Raw genomic sequence first — 18,732 nt, 5'->3', positions numbered from 1 at the left:
TAAGCCAATGGGTTTTACATCACCCAATGTCACCACTTCAGGAGAAATACATATACAGTTCTGGAGATGTGATGAAACAGTAACTTGACCTTTGACCTCCAAAATCAAAATCAGTTCATCCGCCACATCCAAGTGGTTATGTACGCCAAATTAAAGTGATTCCTTCTAGACGTTCAGAGATGTTGCATTCACAGGAATCGGATGGACAGACATGAGGACAAAATCACCTTGAAATTGAACCTTTGACCTCCCAACTCATGGCAGTTGATCTGCGAGTTCATGTGAATTTTTTTGCAAAATTTGAAGAAATTCCCTCCAGGGGGTTCTGTGTTATCACATACACAAGAATGGGAAGTGCGTACGTAGAGATGGACGGACGACCCAAAAGCATAATACTTCTTGCCACAGCTGGCGCCGAGACATAACAAAAAACAAAAAAAGAGGTGGAGGAGACAGAGTGAAGCCTTGACAGAACAGAGAATTACAGACGAAAGATGTGAAATAGTCCCAAGTGTGACCAGAAGAATTGGAAAAAAAACTACAACTATAAAGGACAAACCTTTCTTGAAATCGTGCTCACATTGGCCCTCATTTATGAAATATAGACCTAAAACACGTGTAGGAGGGGCGTATGCCGATTCCTACGCAAATTTTGTCATTTATCAATTTGAACGTGATGATGAAGTTTTCTCCCCTTGTAATCTTTGATCATACAACTTCAGAAAAACTTTATTGACTTTCTTTCTTGTATACAACACAACTTCTTTACAATATAGCTATAATTGTCCATTGCTTCAAAATCCCATTTTCATGGGATGAATCTCAACTAGCATGACTCTCTGCAGAGGAGAGCCAATTAGAGCTGATCAGCAACAGCTGTGCTAACCTGCATGATGGGTTTTTAACCTGGCATGGAGCACAGGAGACATTTTCTCTTGGTGACTGGAGCGATGGGAGCTGTTTGGGCCTTTGTTTTTTGTGTGCTGACTGTTTGGATAACAAAGGTTGGTGCATTTCTTGTGTTCTTGTAGTGGAGTATAGAAAAGTAAAGAGTAGGGTAAATAACTCAATACGGAAATGAAATTTAGCTGGAACAAGTTCATGGCATGGCCGTCAACAGCGAAACATTTGATAACAGCAACTGCGTTGTCTTAGGCTTGAGGTTTGCCAGTTGGCGGCACAAATGAAAGGACATGACAATGAGCTGCAGGGGAGAGCGATAAGAGGTAAGAACATTAGTGACAGAATCTTTATAGAGCTACTTACAGACACTAACTGAATGTATTTTATGTACAGATATGTTTCAATAATCTCTCCAGAAGAAGGCCTTTGCACTTCCTCAAGGAGTCAAATGGAGTCAAAGTCAAGCTGCTAAAGAAGGTGAGCAGGTTCTATGAAACCCTGGGGGGGCGGCTATCAAGTCTTAAAAGGAAGGCTTAATGCTTGTTTTGCTTTTTAATAAAAAATGAATAAAAAGCCTCAATGGTGAATTCTTTGACGTGTTAACGTCAATGGTAGCTGTAACTGAAATATTTGTATGTGTTATCTTTAAGAACAACTGGAAACCAATGAAGTAGAAGCTGAGGCCGCTCTTCAGAAACTTGAAGATGTACAATTGCCCCTGAACAGAGCCCGTAAGCTCAAAACCAGCCTGATATCCAGAAAACAGCCTGTCAACGTGACGTTGGTCCCGGCCAACAACCAGACGTATGGCGACACGCCGGCCAACAACCAGACGTATGGCGACACGCCGGCCAACAACCAGACGTATGGCGACACGCCGGCCAACAACCAGACGTATGGCGACACGCCGGCCAACAACCAGACGTATGGCGACACGCCGGCCAACAACCAGACGTATGGCGACACGCGGCCAACAACCAGACGTATGGCGACACGCCGGCCAACAACCAGACGTATGGCGACACGCCGGCCAACAACCAGACGTTATGGCGACACGCCGGCCAACAACCAGACGTATGGCGACACGCCGGCCAACAACCAGACGTATGGCGACACGCCGGCCAAAAACCAGACGTATGGCGACCGCCGGCAACAACCAGACGTATGGCGACACGCCGGCCAACAAACCAGACGTATGGCGAACGCCGGCCCAAACAACCAGACGTTATGGCGAACGCCGGCCAACAACCGACGTATGGCGACACGCCGCGCCAACAAACAGACGTTATGGCGACACGCCGGCCAACAACCAGACGTATGGCGACACGCCGGCCAACAACCAGACGTATGGCGACACGCCGGCCAACAACCAGACGTATGGCGACACGCCGGCCAACAACCAGACGTATGGCGACACGGGCCAACAACCAGACGTATGGCGACACGCCGGCCAACAACCAGACGTCCCCAACTATGGCGACACGCCGGCCAACAAACAGACGTTTATGGCGACACGCCGGCCAACAACCAGAGTTTATGGCGACACGCCGGCCAACAACCCAGACGTATGGCGACACGCGGCCAACAACCAGACGTTATGGCGACACGCGGCCAACAACCAGACGTATGGCGACACGCCGGCCAACACCAGACGTATGGCGACACGCCGGCCAACAACCAGACGTATGGCGACACGCCGGCCAACAACCAGACGTATGGCGACACGCCGGCCAACAACCAGACGTATGGCGACACGCCGGCCAACAACCAGACGTATGGCGACACGCCGGCCAACAACCAGACGTATGGCGACACGCCGGCCAACAACCAGACGTATGGCGACACGCCGGCCAACAACCAGACGTATGGCGACAGCCGGCAACAACCAGACGTATGGCGACACGCCGGCCAACAACCAGACGTATGGCGACACGCCGGCCAACAACCAGACGTATGGCGACACGCCGGCCAACAACCAGACGTATGGCGACACGCCGGCCAACAACAGACGTATGGCGACACGCCGGCCAACAACAGACGTATGGCGCACGCCGGCCAACAACCAGACGTATGGCGACACGACCGGCCAACACCAGACGTATGGCGACACGCCGGCCAACAACCAGACGTATGGCGACACGCCGGCCAACACCAGACGTTATGGCGACACGCCGGCCAAACAACCAGACGTATGGCGACACGCCGGCCAACAACCAGACGTATGGCGAACGCCGGCCAACAACCAGACGTATGGCGACACCCGGCCAACAACCAGACGTATGGCGACACGCCGGCCAAAACAGAGGTCGATGGCGACACGCGGCCAACAACCAGACGTATGGCGACGACGGCCAAACAACCAGAAGTATGGCGACACGCCGGCCAACAACCAGACGTATGGCGACACGCGGCCAACAACCAGACGTATGGCGACACGCCGGCCAAACAACCAGACGTATGGCGACACGCCGGCCAACAACCAGACGTATGGCGACACGCCGGCCAACAACCAGACGTATGGCGACACGCCGGCCAACAACCAGACGTATGGCGACACGCCGGCCAACAACCAGACGTATGGCGACACGCCGGCCAACAACCAGACGTATGGCGACACGCCGGCCAACAACCAGACGTATGGCGACACGCCGGCAACAACCAGACGTATGGCGACACGCCGGCCAACAACCAGACGTATGGCGACACGCCGGCCAACAACCAGACGTATGGCGACACGCCGGCCAACAACCAGACGTATGGCGACCCCGCCGGCAAAACCAGACGTATGGCGACACGCCGGCCAACAACCAGAAGTATGGCGACACGCCGGCCAACAACCAGACGTATGGCGACCGCCGGCCAACAACCGACGTATGGCGACACGCCGGCCAACAACCAGACGTATGGCGACACGCCGGCCAAACACAGGACGTATGGCGACACGCCGGCCAACAACCAGACGTATGGCGACACGCCGGCAAAAAACCACGATATGGCGACACGCCGGCCAAAACAACCCAGACGTTTGGCGACACGCCGGCCAAAACCAGACGTATGGCGACACGCCGGCCAACAACCAGACGTATGGCGACACGCCGGCCAACAACCAGACGTATGGCGAACACGCCGGCCAACAACCAGACGTATGGCGACACGCCGGCCAACAACCAGACGTATGGCGACACGCGGCCAACAACCAGACGTATGGCGACACGCCGGCCAACAACCAGACGTATGCGACACGCCGGCCAACAACCAGAGTATGGCGAACACGCCGGCCAAACAACCAGACGTATGGCGACACGCCGGCCAACAACCAGACGTATGGCGCACGCCGGCCAACAACCAGACGTATGGCGACACGCCGGCAAACAACCAGACGTATGGCGACACGCCGGCCAACAAACCAGACGTATGGCGACACGCCGGCCAACAACCAGACGTATGGCGACACGCGGCCAACAACAAGCGTATGGCGACACGCCGGCCAAAACCAGACGTATGGCGACACGCCGGCCAACAACAGACGTATGGCGACACGCCGGCCAACAACCAGACGTATGGCGACACGCCGGCCACAACAGACGTATGGCACACGCCGGCCAACAACCAGACGTATGGCGACACGCCGGCCAACAACCAGACGTATGCGACACGCCGGCCAACAACCAGACGTATGGCGACACGCCGGCCAACAACCAGACGTATGGCGACACGCCGGCCAACAACCAGACGTATGGCGACACGCCGGCCAACAACCAGACGTATGGCGACACGCCGGCCAACAACCAGACGTATGGCGACACGCCGGCCAACAACCAGACGTATGGCGACACGCCGGCCAACAACCAGACGTATGGCGACACGCCGGCCAACAACCAGACGTATGGCGACACGCCGGCCAACAACCAGACGTATGGCGACACGCCGGCCAACAACCAGACGTATGGCGACACGCCGGCCAACAACCAGACGTATGGCGACACGCCGGCCAACAACCAGACGTATGGCGACACGCCGGCCAACAACCAGACGTATGGCGACACGCCGGCCAACAACCAGACGTATGGCGACACGCCGGCCAACAACCAGACGTATGGCGACACGCCGGCCAACAACCAGACGTATGGCGACACGCCGGCCAACAACCAGACGTATGGCGACACGCCGGCCAACAACCAGACGTATGGCGACACGCCGGCCAACAACCAGACGTATGGCGACACGCCGGCCAACAACCAGACGTATGGCGACACGCCGGCCAACAACCAGACGTATGGCGACACGCCGGCCAACAACCAGACGTATGGCGACACGCCGGCCAACAACCAGACGTATGGCGACACGCCGGCCAACAACCAGACGTATGGCGACACGCCGGCCAACAACCAGACGTATGGCGACACGCCGGCCAACAACCAGACGTATGGCGACACGCCGGCCAACAACCAGACGTATGGCGACACGCCGGCCAACAACCAGACGTATGGCGACACGCCGGCCAACAACCAGACGTATGGCGACACGCCGGCCAACAACCAGACGTTATGGCGACACGCCGGCCAACAACCAGACGTATGGCGACACGCCGGCCAACAACCAGACGTATGGCGACACGCCGGCCAACAACCAGACGTATGGCGACACGCGGCCAACAACCAGACGTATGGCGACACGCCGGCCAACAACCAGACGTATGGCGACACGCCGGCCAACAACCAGACGTTATGGCGACACGCCGGCCAACAACCAGACGTATGGCGACACGCCGGCCAACAACCAGACGTATGGCGACACGCCGGCCAACAACCAGACGTATGGCGACACGCCGGCCAACAACCAGACGTATGGCGACACGCCGGCCAACAACCAGACGTATGGCGACACGCCGGCCAACAACCAGACGTATGGCGACACGCCGGCCAACAACCAGACGTATGGCGACACGCCGGCCAACAACCAGACGTATGGCGACACGCCGGCCAACAACCAGACGTATGGCGACACGCCGGCCAACAACCAGACGTATGGCGACACGCCGGCCAACAACCAGACGTATGGCGACACGCCGGCCAACAACCAGACGTATGGCGACACGCCGGCCAACAACCAGACGTATGGCGACACGCCGGCCAACAACCAGACGTATGGCGACACGCCGGCCAACAACCAGACGTATGGCGACACGCCGGCCAACAACCAGACGTTATGGCGACACGCCGGCCAACAACCAGACGTATGGCGACACGCGGCCAACAACCAGACGTATGGCGACACGCCGGCCAACAACCAGACGTATGGCGACACGCCGGCCAACAACCAGACGTATGGCGACACGCCGGCCAACAACCAGACGTATGGCGACACGCCGGCCAACAACCAGACGTATGGCGACACGCCGGCCAACAACCAGACGTATGGCGACACGCCGGCCAACAACCAGACGTATGGCGACAGGCCGGCCAACAACCAGACGTATGGCGACAGGCCGGCCAACAACCAGACGTATGGCGACAGGCCGGCCAACAACCAGACGTATGGCGACAGGCCGGCCAACAACCAGACGTATGGCGACAGGCCGGCCAACAACCAGACGTATGGCGACAGGCCGGCCAACAACCAGACGTATGGCGACAGGCCGGCCAACAACCAGACGTATGGCGACAGGCCGGCCAACAACCAGACGTATGGCGACAGGCCGGCCAACAACACAGACGTATGGCGACAGGCCGGCCAACAACCAGACGTATGGCGACAGGCCGCCAACAACCAGACGTATGGCGACACGCCGGCCAACAACCAGACGTATGGCGACACGCCGGCCAACAACCAGACGTATGGCGACACGCGGCCAACAACCAGACGTATGGCGACACGCCGGCCAACAACAGACGTATGGCGACACGCCGGCCAACAACCAGACGTATGGCGACACGCCGGCCAACAACCAGACGTATGGCGACACGCCGGCCAACAACCAGACGTATGGCGACACGCCGGCCAACAACCAGACGTATGGCGACACGCCGGCCAACAACCAGACGTATGGCGACACGCCGGCCAACAACCAGACGTATGGCGACACGCCGGCCAACAACCAGACGTATGGCGACACGCCGGCCAACAAGATTTCTGTTCCCTTAGTCAGCCTGATGCCTGTTTGACATGTTTCTGCATGTACCTACTTATATCTGTGCTGATATTAAACTGAACTGATTCTACTTTGTTTTGTCTGATGAGCTATAAACGGTTTCCCTTTGCCATTACTTTATGCATACCTCTAAACTAAAACTATGGCATGAAAAGGTGATCACTTTGGAATTAACACTGTGGCTGTTAATAATTACAACAGTCAGCATGGCAACATGAGGACCTAGTAGGTTAAGAGTATTTTGCAATTTAAAACTTCTTTTCCTTTTGTCTTGGGGTGAAATAAGATTTTTCTATTAACCAAAATTGTTTTAATTTTTTTTTTTTTGCAAGTATAATCAAGAGCTGTGGTCTTCCAGGGTCAATTTTGACCTGGTTGTGAAATGGAGTACTACTGTGCTTACAGATTAAAATACCCGCACACACACTGCCCCCAGTAGCAGAAACTACCTCATGTAATGGTAACATTGTCACAAAACTAACTGTAAAAGAACTGCCTTCTCTAAAATCTTAAATCAGTTGGGCTGATAATTGAAAGTGCAGATGTGTTCAAATTTGTTTTGTTTTTTGATGAGTGGTTGTACCACTGTTGTTTAAAATAAGATGGTACAGAACCTGAGGGAAGGCTATTATGTCTTGGCTGTTTAAAACCAATAGTGTTCTGCAGATCTTTAAAAAGGTGAGGTGGGACAAGATGAGGGTTTCAAATGTGTAACAATATTTTGAGTAGAGATGGATACAGACCAAATTGGTTGAAAACAGTTGCACACTCTGGAAATGGAAGGGTCAAAAGCAGGAAGTGAGATGCTCTAAGGCAATCTTATCCACTAAAAAAGGAAAACATTTTCACAGGCCTCAGAATTCTACATGGCAGATGGATTGGGGGTATTATGAACAATCTTTGATTTTACAATTTAAGATAAATATTTTCATTCACTATCTTTCTTACAACTTCATGGACTTTCTTTACAATCTAGTCTATAATTGTCCCTTGCTTCCAAATCCCCATTTTTCATTGGCTGAATCTCAACTAGCACTGACTCTCTGCAGGAGAGAGCAATTAGAGCTGATCAGCAACAGCTGTGCTACCTGCATGATGGGTTTTTAACCTGGCATGGAGCACAGGAGACATTTTCTCTTGGTGACTGGAGCGATGGGAGCTGTTTGGGCCTTTGTTTTTGTGTGCTGACTGTTTGGATTAGCAAAGGTGGTGCATTTTTGTGTTCTCCTGTTCTTGTAGTGGAGTATAGAAAAGTAAAGAGTAGGGTAAATAACTCAATTACTGAAATGAAATTTAGCTGGAGCAAGTTCATGATGTGCCGTCAAATAGCAGAAACATTTGATTAACAGCAACTGCATTGTCCTTAGGCTTGATTTTGCCCGTTGGCGGCACAAATGAAAGACATGACAATGAGCTGCAGAGGAGAACAATTAGAGGTAAGAACGTTAGTGACAGAATCTTTCAAGAGCTACTTACGGACACTAACTGAATTATTTTGTACTACAGATACGTCTCCCACTGATACCTTAATAAAGATGGTCTTTGCATTTCTCGAGTCTTTGGCGTCCATGTTGACCCAGCTATCAAAGAAGGTGAGTAGGTTCTATGAAAACCTATGGGGGGAGGGGAAATGCTGCAATTGTTTTACAACTGAGGTCCTTTGTGGCATAATGTAGTAAATTAAGGTTAAGATGTCTGGCTTTTGGAATGGAGATTCCACCCATGTTTAATTACACCTATATTGACCGTACAATGTGGGTATCCAGCTGCTGTCTCGTTATTCAGACATTTATGGATTTAATTACACCAATACAACATTTGATTTGTGATGTTGGCCCATGGTCACATCACTATTGTGCCAGTAATGACTTCACATTATACCCTATTGTGCAATATTGCAATTTTACAAGTTACCAGAAAAGTAAGTTGAAATTAAATTGATATGGTGGGGCAGTCTGCTCTCAAAAGCCACAAACTATTTGTAGCTTCTGTCCGTTCAGTCAGCCAACTTATGCTATAGTAGTAGATAGTGGGATTTCTCAAACCGAATAAATAAAGCACATAAAAGCACAACTGCTGTGCTAGCTTGATCTCATTACAGATTCTGTCATCTTGTAAACAAGCTCCACTGGACTAATGACCACTGAAGTCTTTCGGGGCTAGAAAGTCTGGAAAGAAGTCTGATTACTTGCTTTGCGTTTTAAAAAGAGTTGTGGTAAATTCTCTCTGCAGTATTAAAGTCCAGGCTGGTTGGATTAACAATTGCTATTTCTTTCAGGACAACTGGAAGTAGAAGCTGAGTTATCTGGCCGGCCGCCCGCCAACCTGACGTCAGCCGAGCAGCCCGCCGACGTCAGCCGAGCAGCCCGTCGGCCGATTGTCTAAGCAGTCCGCCAACCTGACGTCATTCCCGCTGTTAAACTGACGTCCGGTGAAAACTGAAGTTTCTGCCTGTGCCTACTTATCTCTCTGCTTATATAAACTCAACTGGTTAAAATTGTAACATTTCTCATAAAGTGTAAGCTCACAAATAAAAATTAATCTGCCGGAAAGCATAACGATTTCCCTTTGCCATTACTTATGCAAGCCTCCAAACTGAAACATTGCAGAAAAAAGATCTCTTTGAATGCGATGCTGTTGCTACTGTTAAGATTAGTCGGCATGGCACAAGTGGAGATTACCCACTAGGAGGCTTTTGTGAGACTTTCAGTTTGAAACTTGTTTTTCCTTTTGTCTCATGGTCAAATTTGACGTAAGTTTCTTTGTCAGAAATACAGGTCTTTCAACAAAATGAACAAAAAATGACATTGGAGGTGCCCAATGTTTTGTTAACTTTTACAGCATTTGTGGTCTTATGTCAGTTTGACCCGATGGCACACGCACCTGTGGCGATATGACCACATACACCCCCACCCCTATCAAAAGCTGCTGAGAACTACATGTAATGGTAACATGCTTTCTAACACGCATGGGTTGCACATCGTAGCTGAGACCTGCAAAAGAACACTATTGTGTGTCCAGCACACAAACCCAGTGCACGGGGAATGATCACACTACTGTACTCTTCAGCAGATGAACAGACACAAGTCCCTCCAGGAGTTTTGCGGCATTTTGACATTGTTGCGACCCAAAATGTTTTTTTGTGAGAGCTTTTGTAAAAAATTGGGATAAAAGTTGCAATATCTTTAGTACGTTCATTGATACAAAGTTGTGGGAGACTTTTTTTTTTCTTTAGATTAGATTCAACTTTCTTGTCGTTACACAGGTACAAGGCAACGAAATGCAGTTTAGGTCTAACCAGAAGTGCAATAGCAGTAAGTGCAGGATATATACACTGGTTCCATAAGTGCAGGACATGGATAAGTACTGAATAAATATAAAAATGAATACTATTATAAACCGAATTTTACAGATGGGTTTGTCCTATGAATATAAAATATAGATAACAAGTATTGTGAGCAAGATTTACAGCTAGAAATGTATTGAATATAATATACCGGTGGATATTACTATAAGTAGAAATTTTTACAGATATGTGCAAATAACATAATATACTACTCGTTTACAGCGTTAACAGGTGAGTATGTACTATAAATATATATATATACAGGCGGCTATTATTATAGACTGAATTTTACAGATGTAATAAGTTAGGCTAAAATGAGCAGTATAACAATGATTTAAAGGTAGTACAAATAAGGTTTGGGCAGAAACTATTCGAATTAAAGTGCAGTGGAAAGTAATTGCATATTACAGTTAAAGTATGGTATTGCAGATGTATATGTAAACAATTGGTACTGTAAATAAACAGTCAGCAGTGCAAATTGAAATGTAAGTAGTGCAAAAAGGTGAGTTCTTTAAAAAAGAAACTTGTCTTAAGGAGAATAAAACCACTCTAGGCTGAGGTTTCCTAGTAACCTTTCCGAAAAGGCTCAGGGAGCTGCAAATGTTGGTATAATATGAAAATGGTTGGTGGATTTAAAATAAATTTAACATATGTAAGTAGCTTGTTGATCTTAACATTGTTAATTCCTCACCTGGCCTGAGACGCAGTCATACAGTTTGATAAAGTACTTGTTGGACTTTTACTTATCATTGCACTTATAATAATGAGCTTAGATCATCCTGTACGTCTCATCTGTTTTTTTCCTGCATCCTGTGTGTGTGTGTGTGTGTGTGTGTGTGTGTGTGTGTGTGTGTGTGTGTTTGCTTGCACAGTTTCACCGGATCTGCTGCATCCTGCTACATCCAGCTATGCCCTGCTGTGCCACCTACGTACTGTAATGCCCTGCTATGACATGAACTACTACTTGTTTTTGGAGCAAGAGAGGAACGATTAAAAGTCTGCGCTCAGCTTCAAACAACAATGTTAAAACAACAGACAAAGCCAGAAATCTTGTGTATCATGACTCAGACCTGAACTTTAACAGCCACATTAAGACAATTACAAGTCAGCCTACTATCACCTTAAGAATATATCAAGGTTAAAGGACTTATGTGTCAACAGGATTGGAAAAACTTGTCCATGCCTTTATCTTCAGTAGACTTGACTACTGTAACGGGGTCTTTACAGGTCTCCCTAAAAAATCAATCAGACAGCTGCAGCTGATTCAGAACGCTGCTGCTCGAGTCCTCACTAAGACCAAGAGACTGGATCACATCACTCCAGTTTCTGAAGTCTTTACACTGGCTTCCTGTGTCTCAAAGAATTGATTTCAAAGTACTCTTGCTAGTTTATAAATCACTTAACGGTTTAGGTCCAAAATATATTGCTGATCTGCTACTACCACTATGACCCCCCAGACCTCTCAGGTCATCTGGGACAGGTCTACTTTCTGTCCCCAGAGTCAGAACCAAACAGGGTGAAGCAGCTTTCAGTTTCTATGCTCCTCATATCTGGAATAAACTCCCAGAAACCTGTAGATCCGCTGCTACTCTCTTTTAAATCAAGGCTGAAGACCTTTCTATTTGATGCTGCCTTTCTTTAAATGACTAATCATTTCTTTAAATTTCTTATGCTGCACTGTAACTTTTATTCTTGTGTTTTATGTTTCTCTTTGTTTTTAACTGTCTATTCATGTGTTTTACCGGTTTTTAATGCTTGTGATTTTTAACTGTTTTTACTTGTGTTTTATCTGTTTAACTGATTTTGTGTAAAGCACTTTGAATTGCCCTGTTGCTGAAATGTGCTATACAAATAAAGCTGCCTTGCCTTGCCTTACTACCATTTTTTAGTCACTGTTCCAGAATCTTTGTTGTGACTGTTATTGCCCCTGTTCATCACACCCCCAACCGGCACCGTCAGACACCGCCCACCCAGAGCCTGGGTCTGGCCGAGGATTCTCCCTAAAAGGAAGTTTTTCCTCGCCACTGTCGCACTATGCTTGCTCTTGGGGGAATTACTAGAATTGTACTTTATAAATTATAGAGTGTGGTCTAGACCTACTCTACCTGTGAAGTGTCTCGGGATAGCTCTTGTTATGATTTGTGTACTATAAATAAAATTGAATTGAACTATAATGATAATTCATTATTGGTTCTTATTTTACTCAAATTAGCTATTATTTCATGTAAAGGAAGTTTAGTCACTATAAAAGCCAAAAGTAAGTGCAAAACTACTGGTAATGACTTGGAATAAAGTTGTCTAATGTGTAAAAAAGAATTGGGTGATCATTTATACTTTATGCTTTATAAATAGGCAAAACAGACCAGGTCAATTTTGACCCCAGGAGGACAAAAGTGTGATTATTTGCTGCCATTAAAAAAATGGAAATGATTTCTAAACAATATCCTGACTAAGCTTGGACTTATACCAGTCTGTCATAACTCATCAACATATGTCCTGTTAATCTAAACTGTTAGTCAAAATAATTCATTTTTTAAACTCAGAAATTAGGTATAATTTTATATGAATTTGTTTTTTTGACCATATACTAAAACAATAAGTGTAAAACCAGTGGTGATTTCTGCCAAGGGATCGTCGAGGAGCTTTAGGCGAGGATACAGGAGAGCAGCCTCCTCGGAAGCCGGGCAGCTGAAGGAGTTGCTAACTTCTCCCCAACAGCTGACGTGATCACGTGACACTTCAAAGGAAAGGACGCCTCATCCCTGTAAAGCACATGTGCTCGTTGCACCTCTCCTCCCATGATTTCCTTGTGTCTCTCCCGTGCATCCTCCGTGGGAGGGACCAAGACGCAAGGAAGCGAGGCAAGTGGAGGAATCGAGGAGGCAATTCAAGCGACACGAGAAGCACCTCAAGGGGTTGTCACTGGCACATACACGCATATGGGTCACATCTCTTCCAAAGTACGGGGAAAATACCTTGTTTTTAGGCCAAAAGGAACGCAGGGCAGATGTAACGGGGGCCCGGGGCCCCCCGCCGCTCCCACTGCGCCACTCCGCTATAACCCACAACAGTTTGGACAAAAGCCCAGAATCCTGATCTAGGGGGCCAGTGGCAAAATCCATTAGGCCACGGGGATTTAACAAAATAAAGATTCACCTCAGCACCACTGAAAGCAACAATAAAAAATAAATAATTAAAAATAAGTCATACATAATTTTAATTTCAAAGTGGCCATTTTGAAGTTTGAGGTTAGATTACATCCAGCTTTGATGTCTGAACAACGCATCAACTAGTATTCTCATGACTAACCAAAGGCACAGTAAAGGTCAACTTTTTGTTTTAGCTGCCTTTTTGACAGGTGAATTATGTAATTGTTCAATTCTTCCAATGCACTGTATTGTTATTTTATTTCATACCTGTCTAATTATATTCAAGCTGTTTGTATCTTCTCTTAATAAATGTTGAGTATTTTAACTGCTCTTTAACATTTTATTTAAAACACTTTTAAGTGCCTTGTTGGTGAAATGTCCATCCATCCATCCATCCATCCATCCATCCATCCATCCATCCATCCATCCATCCATCCATCCATTCAATTCAATCATTGATTTTATTTAAAAGTATAAATTTCATAACAAGCTTTTATCTCAAGACACTTTACAGATAGAGTAGGTCTAGACCACACTCTAGAATTTACAAGGACCCAACAGTTCTAGTAGTTCCCTACAGAGCAACAACCTGTGACAGTGGCGAGGAAAACCCCTTTTAAAGGCAGAAACCTCGGTCAGACCCAGACCCAGACCCAGAACCAGACCCAGGCTCTTGATAGGTGTTGTCTGACGACCGGTTGGGATTAGAATGAAGAGTGGCAATAACAGTCACAAAAAATAAATAAAAATAAAATAAATAGTAGTTTGTTTGTATAGTTTTTGTAGCATAGCAGGGCATGTTACACAGCGGTACAAGGCACATGGCGGGACCATGGCAACAGCTGCTACCCGGATTTTGGCGCCTCCCTGATCCGAGGAACCATGCTGGGGAAAAAGAACATAAGGACTCCGGGGAATGACCCCCGGAGCTAGGTTAGAAACAAGCATTTCTGGGACATGGATGCACACAAATGGAAAGAAGAAATTAGTTGATGAAGAGGAGCTCAGTGGGGTCAAAGAAGTCCCCCAGCAGTCTAAAATATTACAAGCAAACTAAGAGAGACAGGGTAAAGGGGAGCCGGGTCGGCTAGAACTCTCCCCAACCGGATCCCATCCCTCTTCTAGAGGAATGGGAAATGAAGAGGAGAGAGAACCCCCCCTCTGTCTAGAGGAGGTGGGTGTGAGAGAGAGAGAAGAGAGAGAGAGGGGAAGAGAGAGAGAGATAGAGATATCCCTCCCTCTGCCCTAGAGGGTGAATGAGAGAGAGAGGAGAGAGAGAGAAAGAAAAGGAGGATATCCATCCCTCTGTCTAAGAGGTGAATGGAGAGAGAGATCCATCCATCCATCCATCCATCCATCTTCATTTGCCTATCTGAGGTTGGGTTGTGGGGGGAGCAGCTCCAGCAGGGGACCCCTAACTTCCCTTTCCCCAAGCCACATCAACCAACTCTGACTGGGGGGTCCCATGGCGTTCCCAGACCAGGGTGGAGTAGAAGTAGAAGGAGGGTGGTGTTGGTAAGATGTGATGTATACATAACGCAGCCTTGACTTGTCTGCCTTGCCTCCTTCAACCTGAGCAGATCGAATCAGCCACGATAACACCAAACACCTGTACAGGGGTATAATCTCTAGTAATACATCATACTTTATAAGTTGATAAAACATATATTTAGCCATTATAGCAGCAAGGGATGGCAATGTCTGTCTATATGTCTGTCAGTCTGTCTGTCCACCACTGAAACATCTCAACAAATACAATAAGAGATGGATGGGATCTTTTGCTACACGTATTGAAGGTCCACAGATGATAAATACAAATGACTTAGGTGACCTTCTTACGTTTGCTTTAGTGCCACCAGCAGGACAAATGACAGCAGACATTGTTTTATGAAAAAAATAAAATAACTATAGCAAATAAAATAAAAAATGTATAGAGTAAAGTTACAATATTTGAAGGCAAGTTAAGGCAACTTTTGCCACACCCATCCAATAGACCAATGTTTCCCAAACTTAGGGTCGGGACCCAAAATGGGTCGCAGACCCGTTTTATTGGGTCGCCAATTGGCAGAGTAAAATGCATATCCATCTTATGTGAATGAGCGTTTTTTTACTAAACTGGTCTGTTCAGCTCAGATGCTGTGGGGGGGGGTTCTCTCTCTCTCTCTTCTCTTATCCTAGGAGGGGATAAGAAAACGAGTTGAGAAAGGGGTGAGACACAGAAAGAAGAATAGAGACCGTTTCTGTTTTTGACTACTTTTATGATGTAATAAATATACTTCATATACATTTAAATTCATGGTTTGTTTTCCGTCTTTTGTCCACAGTTTAAAAATGTAGATGTTACAATGATTCATGGTGTATTTTTGTAAATTTGGGTCCCGGAGAGACACCAAATTTCTCTTTTGGGTCTTGAGCTGAAAAAGTTTGGGAACCACTGCAATAGACCAATGCAGTGAGTTCCCACTTCAGTGCCCATCTCATAGCCCTTAAATTGCCTCCTTGTGCCCTCCACTTGCCTCCCTTCCTTGCGTCTTAGTCCCTCCCACCGAGGAGGTACGGGAGGAACACAAGAAAATCATGGGAGGAGAGAGGGTGGTAACAAATGGGTTGTAAAGCAGAGATCTACAGACCTAGGTGGTCCCCAGAGTTACTGCAGAGTGGGGGGGGGGGGGGCACCAAATTGTTGTTCCTTTTGTTGAAAGTTTTTAATTTCAGAAGAATACTGTGCACCAAGCAACATTCTTTATAGCAACTGCCCAGCTCCCCAAACAGTGCCTCTTAGACCTCTCAGGGTATTCAATAAATTCATCTTCAGTGTTATTGATATGAATTATAACTCTGGGCATTTTATCAAACCAAGATCCCCAAAATGTAAAAGTTTTCTCCCCTTGTAATCTTTGATTATACAACTTCAGAAAAACTTTATTGACTTTCTTTCTTGTAAAAGACACAACTTCATGGACTTCTTTACAATATTGTCCCTTGCTTCCAAATTCCCATTTTTCATTGGCTGAATCTCAACTAGCACTGACTCTCTGCAGAGAGAGCCAATTAGAGCTGATCAGCAACAGCTGTGCTACCTGCATGATGGGTTTTTAACCTGGCATGGAGCACAGGAGACATTTTCTCTTGGTGACTGGAGCGATGGGAGCTGTTTGGGCCTTTGTTTTTTGTGTGCTGACTGTTTGGATTAACAAAGGTTGGTGCATTTCTTGTGTTCTTGTAGTGGAGTATAGAAAAGTAAAGAGTAGGGTAAAAAACTCAATTACGGAAATGAAATTTAGCTGGAACAAGTTCATGATATGTGCCGTCAAACAGCAGAAACATTTGATTAACAGCAACTGCATTGTCCTTAGGCTTGAGTTTGCCAGCTGGCGGCACAAATGAAAGACATGACAATGAGCTGCAGAGGAGAACAATTAGAGGTAAGAACGTTGGTGACAGAATCTTTCAAGAGCTACTTACAGACACTAACTGAATGTATTTTATGCTACAGATATGTCTCTCAATGATATCTCCATGAAGCAGGCCTTTGCACTTCTCCAGTCAATGGAGTCAAAGTTGATTCAAGCTGCTAAAGAAGGTGAGCAGGTTCTATGAAACCCTGGGGGGGGGCGGAGGGAGATGCTTCAAGTGTGTTCACAGCTGAGGTTCTTTGTGGCACAATGTAGTAAATTAAGGTTACGATGTCTTGCTTTTGGAATGGAGATTCCAACCCATGTTTATCTAAAGTGATATTGACCATACAATGTGGGGCTATCAAGTCTTAAAAGGAAGTCGTAATACTTTCCTTGCTTTTTAATAAAATATGAATAAAAAGCCTCAATGGTGAATTCTTTGACGTGTTAACGTCAAGGGTAGCTGTAACTAAAACATTTGTATGTATTATCTTTCAGCACAACTGGAAACCAATGAAGTAGAAGCTGAGGCCGCTATTCAAAAACTTGAAGATGTACAATTGCCCCTGAACAGAGCCCGTAAGATCAAAACCAGCCTGATATCCAGAGAACAGCCAGCCAACGTGACATTGGTCCCGGCCAACAACGAGACGTATGGCGACACGCCGGCCACGAACGAGACGTATGGCGACACGCCGGCCACGAACGAGACGTATGGCGACACGCCGGCCACGAACGAGACGTATGGCGACACGCCGGCCACGAACGAGACGTATGGCGACACGCCGGCCACGAACGAGACGTATGGCGACACGCCGGCCACGAACGAGACGTATGGCGACACGCCGGCCACGAACGAGACGTATGGCGACACGCCGGCCACGAACGAGACGTATGGCGACACGCCGGCCACGAACGAGACGTATGGCGACACGCCGGCCACGAACGAGACGTATGGCGACACGCCGGCCACGAACGAGACGTATGGCGACACGCCGGCCACGAACGAGACGTATGGCGACACGCCGGCCACGAACGAGACGTATGGCGACACGCCCGCCAACCACAAATTGGTACCCTTAGTCAAACTGACATACATTGACATCTGATGTTTTTGCGTGTACTTGCTTATGTCAACTAAACACAATTTTTACAGATTTCTCAAATTGTAAGCACATTAATAAAAATTTGCCAGAAAGGTCAACTATTTCCTTTTGCATTAATTTGTGTTCTGAAGTGCTCAAAGGGTATTATCATTTTGGGATTAACACTGTTGTTGCTCATAAGGTTAGTCATCATGGCATGAGTGAGTACTCACCAGCAGGCTTATCTGAATCTTGCAGTTTGAAACTTATTCTGCCTTTTTCTTGGGGTCAAATTTGACATTAAGATTTAACTGAAATGCAGCTGCCTTTCAATATTAAAATGGCATGACTATGTGAAGCAAAGCTATTGGCTAGAAGCCCCCCTAAAGTCCCACTGTTAAAAGAGAATAGGTTGAAATTTGCCAAAGGACACATTGAATGTCCAAAGGAGAAATGGTGAAACATTCTGTGGACTGATGAGAGCAAAATTGTTCTTGGGTCTACGTGCCACAGACAGTTTGCCTGATGACCCCCATGCACTGAATTCAAGACAGTGCACTGGAAGACAGTAAAGCATGGGGGTGCAAACATTCTCACTGTGGTGTTGGGCCTATTTATCACAGATCAGTTCATTACATCAAAATACTTGAAGAGGTCATGTTGCCTTATGCTGAAGAGGAAATGGGTCTTTCAACAAGAC

The sequence above is a fragment of the Etheostoma spectabile genome, chromosome 21 (genome assembly GCF_008692095.1).
Source record: "Etheostoma spectabile isolate EspeVRDwgs_2016 chromosome 21, UIUC_Espe_1.0, whole genome shotgun sequence".
Lineage (NCBI taxonomy): Eukaryota > Metazoa > Chordata > Actinopteri > Perciformes > Percidae > Etheostoma > Etheostoma spectabile.
This window is presented reverse-complemented; position numbering follows the sequence as displayed.